The sequence below is a fragment of the Poecilia reticulata genome, linkage group LG7 (genome assembly GCF_000633615.1).
Source record: "Poecilia reticulata strain Guanapo linkage group LG7, Guppy_female_1.0+MT, whole genome shotgun sequence".
Taxonomy (NCBI): domain Eukaryota; kingdom Metazoa; phylum Chordata; class Actinopteri; order Cyprinodontiformes; family Poeciliidae; genus Poecilia; species Poecilia reticulata.
Window position 1 is genome coordinate 23,190,524 of NC_024337.1, and position 9,311 is coordinate 23,199,834.

Below are 9,311 nucleotides of genomic sequence, written 5' to 3' on the forward strand. Positions count from 1 at the left end.
TAGGGTTTGATGTACCGTTTGTTAAAAAAAAGGTGGGGATGGTCAGTCACTCAGACAGAAAATGGCGTTGTAAAAGAAGACATAATCATGATGAGTGGCCCACTATTTAATTAGCAGAAATTAAACACGAAGAGGGAGACTAGAAGAGCGAGGCAATTAAACCCTCCCCCAACTTGTTGGCTAGTTAGAGTAACCTAGTAAATGCTGGGCTGTCAGAGAGCTAGAGATACATGTAAATGAAATAGCCCCATTAATTAGTAATTAACATCAAGTTAATGACATTTCACTGTGTTGCCATTTCATCCTATGTCCTTCCTCTGAGGTGGAGGGGCTGTCTCTCCAGTCCCTGATCGGAAAGCTAATTAGAGCAAAGCTAAACTGCTGTATGGGACTACCTTATAATATAGAGGCTAGTTATTGTGTGAGCAGCATTAATCACTTTGTAGTAATAGATAAGCAGGCTTTATAAGTCTGACATAAAGGTTTTACATGTTAATTGCATGGTGAATGCAAGCAAGCTAACGTTTCCCCAACTGACTTGGAAACACTTTAAACATTTCACCTCCTTTTTAGACGTCCCATATAATCTGTTTTAGGGTTGGAAAAACTCAAACAATGTGGAACGTGTACAAAGCAGAAATAAAACACAATTGGCCTATTAAGTGGATTGCAGTTTTTTTCTTTGGTGATGGTGGTTGAGGGAGGCATATGAAACGAAGAGAAGACACAGCTACTAAAACCGGAAGGCAACACAATAATGTCACCATCTTGAAGCTGTTACTTTGCATGACAGAAAAGTCTTTTTGTTCTTGAGAAAAAACAAAACAATCATACATCGAAACATCTTGCATTTACGAGAAGCAACACCCCAAATCTGAGGTAAGAGCATGCAACAGAGTTCATAGCCAGACCACCAAGGCAACTACAAGTGTTGTTTACGAGGATAGAGTTTAACAGGCAAGAACATGCTTTTTTTAAATTAGCCGTAGCAGCACAGTTTTGTTTCTGTATTAAGTCCACATAATATGTGCATCTTTAGCTACAATTGACATTTAAGGACCAAACAACATCTTTTGAAAAACTAGCTGCAGCCAAAAAAAGATCAATATAGTGTTTAAGTGACTTAATAGATGGTGCCCCATGAACAGCGTTTTGAGAGTTTAATTGGTATAAAGACAGCCTCACAAGTAAACCACAGACTGATTATGTGGAGAAAAGTGAGACATGACGAGCTTCTGCGTGGCTCCTTAATTTAAAGTATTTTGGAGAAATGGCAGAGCAGACGCCTGTGGCTATCAGTCATAATGTAGGGTTTATTGCTTCAAATTAGTTTTTGTCAAGTGATCATTTTTCCCTGTGGTGAATTACAGGCAGAATGGACACAGGCAGAATGCTTGAATTTCTGTAAGATGTCAGTTGCTGATCAATATGTAAGTCTTTCATTTATGATCAAAAATTCCAGATGGAGAGTTGTTCTCTACCTTTTCTTGCATGGACATTGGACTGCAACGTTGGTGTTCCTATCATAACACCATCATTTCTTTCAGCAAGTTCTTGCGTTTTTCTGCTTCATTCATTTTAATATTTTCTGAACTCCAGTGATTGAATACAATTATTGTGAGCTACAAGAGAAAAGTTGTAAAAAATATATATGTACATGCCCTTTAAAACACTTTGTTACATGAACATGAGAGAGTTGGCCTGGGTTCAATGTAATTCAGCATTTTTTTAAGGTCTGACTGAGGTGGAATCAAGAGATGGGAACGTTCTTTTGTTTCTGGTCCTCCCACCCCCTGAGCTGGAATCAGCATGCTGACATGGCTAATATTGCATGATTTGTCTGTGGTCATGAGTATTATTGCTGCAAAGAAAAATAAAACATCTCATTTTTTGAACAAAACAGTTTGGAATATTATTCGGAGGGTAATTTTCAGCAATGTCTGTTTCAAGCTTCCACTCTTCACTACGGCTTTCAGGTGTTTTCTCTTTAGCCCCTATCACTGCCTCTGTTGACCGTCTTTTCTTTGTTTTCCTCTTTTGTTCTTGTCTTCGTCTCTTCCTGTAAACCAACTTCTGATAGATAATTGACCCCTAAAGCGATCTCCCGATGCCTGAGCACACTCACCATTTTAACTCACCACCACAAACACACTCACAAGCAAATATGTTGATTTTTGTCAATTAAAGCCCCTTCAGCTGTTTGCCGCTTGCCAGACATATGGCCCGTGTTAAATCTAAAGAGCAAATGGGGCCACCATTGAAAGGGGCATCATTTTAATGGAACCCTAAGGGACAAGACCCACACCTGTGTAATAATAGAGTAAACTATGAGCACCACATTGGCCAGATGAGGACAGTGTTGGTGGGGGCGGGGACGCATCCCAATTCAGTTAAAGTATTTATTGCATACAACAAACTCTAAAACTGCTTTTTTTTTTATATTACCCTAACCATTTGCAAACTTTTTTTTTTTCTGTTTCCTCAGCCCCAACAGGAGACAGACAGCTCAGGCAGGTTTTCAGCTTTATATCTGCTAAGCCAGAAAAAAACAAAGGCACAAGCTCGACTTGAAACTCTCCCCTGCAGCACCGACATGATATTTTTCCCATTTTTCTTAACAAAATAAAAAGAGTTGTGCGGTTTACAGGTGCAATAACAAATGCTTAGAAACATCATTTTAGAAAACAACATGGTGTATAAGCTCTTGGCAGTGAATGGCAGAAGCTTAACGCAAGGAGAAGGCATAGAAAACATCACTGGAAAATTCAGCAAACATTTTTAAGTTGAATTTTTATTCTACACTGCTTCCTTTTCTCTTTTAATTTACCCGGCTTAAATATTTGTAATAGGCCCGCAACTGGACTGACTTCTAATTCCTTTTAATTGTTTTATTAATCATTTGCTCTAATAAGAAAATCCAGTTTGCTTTTTTTTTTCAATCTGACCCAGAGTGGACAACCCATAGATAGATGATTTAGTGAGATGAAATGAGAATTATCGGGAATTTCACACGAAGCAGAGGCCGGCACTCTGAGGAAGCTGCCAGTTTGGCGAAGAAATGTACAATTGGCTATTGAAAATAGTGCTGGCTGATTTGCTTATTGATGGGTTGCAATAGACTTAAATTACAAGTGTAAATTTCAGATAGATGCAAAATATGAAGTAAGAAATGCATATCAATTTTAATGCATGATGAGAAACAAAAGATCTTTGGATTGACTCAAAAGCCAGTCCAATTTATGTTTGGTCAATTTATTGTGCTATATATTCATCCTACATTGTTTAGTTTCTCTTCAGCATCAGATAATAGTAATTAAATTGCCCATTAAAATAAATGTTGATTTTGGATTCCTGCTGCTCAATTTAGCACATTTACTATAAGTAGAATTTATAAAGTTAACAGTATGTAAAGTTACGGGAGAATATGGATTCTTCTTTGCATGAAATTAACTTAACAATATATTTATATATATAATTTCGTCTGTAGCCTTAGTAATTCATTCACTGATCATGTGGGCTCTCTACAGGTCCTTTAAAAAAAAAAAATCGTTTCAAAAATATAAAATAAGGTGTTAATGAATTTTGAAAAATGTGTTAACACAAGAAAGTTTTATTTATCGTGTCCGCCATGTCCCAGCAATCTGCAGCATTCTGTTTGTGCATGCACATGAGGAGGTTAAATACCCCACCCGTGTCACTGCCTCAGCACCTCTCCATTCATCTGCCCCAGCTCTCCCCAGCCTCACACCGCTCACATCTCCAACACCACCAGATCTTCCCCCTTTTTTTCCCCTCACTCGCTCTTTACTAAAGTTTGGCCGTCAATCAGCAGTGGCCTCAGGCAACGGGCACTGATGAAAAGACCCCTGAGAGAAGGAGACCCAAATTAGATTTCAATAAGGATGTTGAATATTCATGTCAGGGAAACATCTAAAGGTAAATGCTTTTTGATCTCCTCACACAAATATCACTTGTGTGCATTCCCAGGTCCTGGTGCTCTGGTTCTGCAGCGCTTACTCCCTCCACCCTCCCCATCAGCCCGGTCCGGCCCTGGCCCCGGCCTCGGCTCTGTCTCGCTCCTCGGGGGATGCGGTGGAATAATGATGATCGAGCTACAAAGGAGGAAAAAGAGCCATAATGAATGTTTATACCAAAGGGACCCAATAGAAAGGGCATCCGTACTAAGTATTCAGTAATTAGTATTTAGCTGAAGTTGATCATTGAGTGCATGCATGCAAACACACGCAGACTTTGTGAACAAGTATTGAGAGCAGAACTACTGAGGTGGAATCATTTATTGTGGGAACCTCCCCTGACAGCACCAGTCATAACATGGTTTCATTCCTCCTGTCAACATGTTTACTTTATTTGTATAATTGACTCACTTTGGGGCTTTCGATCCCAAAATGTCAACAGCATTCAGAGTAACACGGATTCACCTGCGCTCCGTGTAGAATTACAATTATCACCTTAACACGTTCGAGGTAAATACGTCTCTTAACATCAGTCCTTAAGTTGTCTTTTTGTCTTGCCTTAATGCACCATTTGCTTGTAAGTTGTACTTGCACGGAGTGCTAAAAGGGGGCCAGCATCCTCCCAATACCCCGAAGAAATCGCCATCACTTCCATCAGTGCTTAGATAGAAATGTGCGACAGTGCTGGATGTGTGGGGACTGCCTCAGGCTCTTCTCCCCCATAGAGAGTCCACTCCACTCGGGAGTACGCCATGAAACGAGTTCTGAAATGAGACCAAAGGATAGAAACACCATCTCTTCTTGATGCAGGGTAGGACCGGCTATTAGCCCGTGTCAACCCTTATCATGAATAATGCGTCAAAAGTGTTGGTGATAGCTGCAAACGAGCCACTGCGGCACATGATGCGGAATGACAACCCAACTTCATTCAGAGAGAACACTAAGGCATGTATTCTCATCTTCCATTATACTTTTCGCTTATTCTTACCCCCCCTCCACTCCCCCGCTCTGTGTTCTTCTCAACCTCCCCCGCCCCTTCCTTACAACATGATGGTCAGTCTATTGCCAGGCAATCTGGTCTGTGATGTTGTTCACACCTCTGTTGAGCCAAAAGAAGAAGAAGAAAAAAAAATTCATGACAAGATATGATGACTTACCCAGGTGGTGTATTTCACTGGTCTCTTGGTCTTATGGGTGAGGACAGCCAACCAAGGTGTGTACGTGCATGCGTGTGTGTGTATGGCTACAGTATTTGATGGTGTGTTTACCCGGGGCCCTGTGCTGCGGTGCTGTGATGCTGAGTGTCACCGTGGTCCGGCCTGAGCCCTGCAGCCAGAGAAACCAGCTGTGAAGCTGACAGGTTTGTCTTCTGCACTCACCTACTACACTCTTTCCTCGCTTTCACACACACACACACACACACACACGCACACCCCCACGCACACACACAAAAACACACTGACGTTCATATAATGAAGCACATACACAAACACAAAAAAACGCTCACTCTTTCATGGCCTGAGGTTTAAGTACACATGCACTCACAACTCACCCCCTCACCCCCCACCCCCCACATCCACACATATCCACAGACAATCACACAAGCTGCAGGCAGCCTCTCTCATGCCAGCTACAAACGCACTGCAAAAGGAATACGCTCACAGAGTTCTGCTGTATAGTGGCTATGCTCACTCAACACATCCTCGCAATTTGATCAAAATGAGCAAGCACGAAACGATTCTTAAACATAGTATCCTTCTTCAATATTTTTCATCATGTAGGCGGCATACCTCACAATAGTTTATCTCTGTGGAACTTATTAAGCTGTTAACACGGAAGCTCAGAGATTCAGCATCGCTAAATAGATTTTACTGAAGAATCAAAAGATTTTTTACTCTAAGAAGACCAAAAGCAAATGAGATCTCATTAATTAAATCCCAAGAAATCTGATGCAAATAATTAACACAATATTGTTGAAATATTGCAGTGATTATAATAGTTGCAATAGTTTAATATTTTTCTCAGCCGTCTGTCTCCTATCTATCATGATGATGCTTTTAACTCTGTGGTGAAAGAACATCTTGAGCTGCACAATTGATGTCATCGTTTACTGCAGGGGAACTGAATTCAACATGCTGAATATCTTATTGACTTTTTGACTGGTCTCTATACAGCAGTAAACTAATATTGCATTTCAAACAGACCTTTGCAATATTATTATTGCCAACACTAATACAGTGATGATGTTTGTGTTATATTATGCAGCTGTCTCATAAACTGGTTAAAATTAGCGGGCACAGCCCTGTTTCTTCAAGAAAAGAGTGACATGTAAAAAATTTCATATTTTTTGTTTTTCTCTGTACGTTGACATACCTCAGATATTTTTATTAGGGTTTTATTTGATAACTCATGGTTTTTAAAGTGTGTATTTGAATTCAATCCCCTTTTCTCTAGTAACCCTAAATAAAAAACAAAGAAATTAATTTCTTTATGAGCCACCTGATTAGTAGTCATCGTCAATTTAGTGTATTCCTAATTTTTATATAAATTCAGATGCTATTGCTTCTCAGGGGTTTGGTAGGGAATATAAATAAACAGAATCATGATGACAAAGGAACAGAGATACTCTGTATCTGAAAATAAGCTTACAGCAGAGTTATGTTATAAAACAAACTGAGTTTTAAGCACCTCATTATTTATTTTTTGATCTGAAAATAGAAGAATTATGGCAGAAATGCAAGAGAGCTTTTATTATGGAAGTGGCTAAAAAGGCCCAATGTAACTATGGAGAAGCTGCAGATATCCAAAACTCAGTTGGGAAAATCTGTAAACAGAACTGCTATTAATGCTGCACTCCATGAATCTGGCTTTTATGAGAGAGTAAGGCAATGTTAAATGAAAGCCATCCGAGGTCCTCTTTTGCAGATTTCTACGAACGTTTTGGTTAGATGGAACTCAAATGAAAGTTTTTGGCCTATATCCAATGAATAGTGTTTGTTAGAAAACTGACACCCTGAACAGAGCAACCTTATTGTGAAATATGGTGCAAATGTGATAGGGGTGATTTTCTTCAGGAGGAAAATAAAAGCTGGTCAGAGCTGATGGGAAGATGCATAGAGCTAAGTACAGAGAAATACTTGAATAGAACCCATTAAAAGCTGGAAACAGCATTTGGGGGGGAGCAAAGGTTCATATTTAAGCAGGTCAACACAAAATATAAAGCCAGAACTACAATTGAACAATTTAGAAAAATCATATTTATGTGCTCTGTCAATGTACATGCATAAAACTAACTGAAAATCTGAGGGAGTGCTATATTGTTAAAAAAAAATCAGTGGCTAGCTATGTATGTGCGTAGCTAGAGACAGGTGCCAAAAAACATGCAGCTGCAATTCCGACAGAAATTGTTCTATTAAGTAAATAAAACAAAGTTAATTTTTTTGTATGCTTGATTTGTCCAAAAAAAAAAAAAAAGCCCACATTTCAGTTACATTTTAATTTTTAAGATATTCTATTGACCAAGGAACCTATAAATCACACTCAGCCGCTTTGTAGGATTTATATCTCCAAGTGTTATAGCTCCATAAGAATGAACTCTACTGTCTTTCACATATTGTATTTACATATCTGCCTGATTTTGCTGATGGTTTGCTTTACTTTAATTGAAAGTGGAACCTAAATACATACTGACCTGAATTTCCACCATCAGATATCATGATGACTCCATTTTCCAGGGTGAATCCCCTGCTCTGGCAGGACACACATTCTGGTGTGCAGCACATACCTGTCTATGTGCATTCAGCATCATGTGGGTCAATGAGGACATATAGCACAGCCATAAGCACCTGAACTTGTGGTCCATCCAGGAAAAGCTCATGAGTTTGCCTCAGGAGGTGCTGCGTTCGGCATTAACTTCCCCCCTCATCTATCCCTTTTTCTCTCTCACACACACACGCACACACACGCATACACACGCACACCTTGACACACAGTAGTGAAGGATGCCATGTGTATCCAGGTGTCTGGCTGTGCTGTAGCGCCCTTCAGATGTCACAACGGCAGAAATCAGTAGTCTGACCAGAAAGTCTGCAGGCAGCATCTACGTGTGAGTGTGTCACATGTGTGTGCACGGGCATTGGGCGTGTGTGCGTGTGTATGCGAGTGTGTGTTTTTTGGTGCATCTGCACACACACATATTTGCATGTGTTTGCTTCTGCGTGAGATTGCGGTAACCTATTCCTAGAGGGTGGGGGTGAGAAAAACAAGTGAGAAAACAGCAAAACAAGTTAAGAGACAATGAAGAAAGCAACACTGGCACCTGTTTCCCCTGGTGTGGAAGGCAAAGACACTCCATAGACCAGTCCTTCTATGCTCTCTCTTGCTAAAAACACAAGCGTTAGCTTTATTTCTAGATATTGTGGCTAGATAGCGTTCACCCTATTGCATTTCCCTTGATTTCTTGCTCTTTTTCCTAATGCACATGCACACCTTTTTTTTTTTTGGTTCAGTTATGTGGCCAGATGTCCAAGTTGACATAGCGCTTAAGGCGTTTGACTGGATGAAACAGCGCTTTGGCTGCGGGTAAAGAGGGATTAAAACAAGGCCCGAGGCACTTGTGTTATATTGAAAACATCCTGGGCTGCTTTGTATGGAGATTTGCATACATTGGGGGTCTGTGCAGCTACGGCCCATCTGCTGAAGTGCATCGTCCCCAAACAACAAAGTGTGTTTAAATATTTCACATCTCCATCTATTGGGACATAAGCAAATTAAAAAAAAAAAAAAAAAAGGGGGAAAAAGAGCCCAGAGTGAGTGAGGGGCTGGTGGATGGTTGGTGGAGTGGTAGAGATGGGGTGGAGGAAAAAAAACAGGAGTAGATTGGCACGGCTTTAAATTTGAACTGCTCCCAAATGTGCCTCAGTCAGATCCACGGTAAATAACACTATTGTTGGCCAGAAACAGGGAAAATCTAATTATAATACTTTGTAAATCTAACATCTATCAAAGGCATGTTTTATTTTTTTATAAATTGTATTTAAATGAACTGTTTGTGGTCATAGAACTATGACAATTTCAATAATTTGGATTAAATATGGTGTTAAAAATTAGATAAATCTGTGAACATTTTAATAAATGTACTTTTGCAGTTTTGACAATAAGAATCGGTTGGTATAAGATTCTCAGTGTATGATAATTGATGAAAAGAAGATGTTCACACACTGTTAAATAACTAAGTTAAAATAAGTATTATCTCACTACTTCTATTTAATACAGAAATGCAATAATTTTAATTATCCCTCTTGCTGGAAATGCAAAATTGAGTTTCTAAAGTGAATA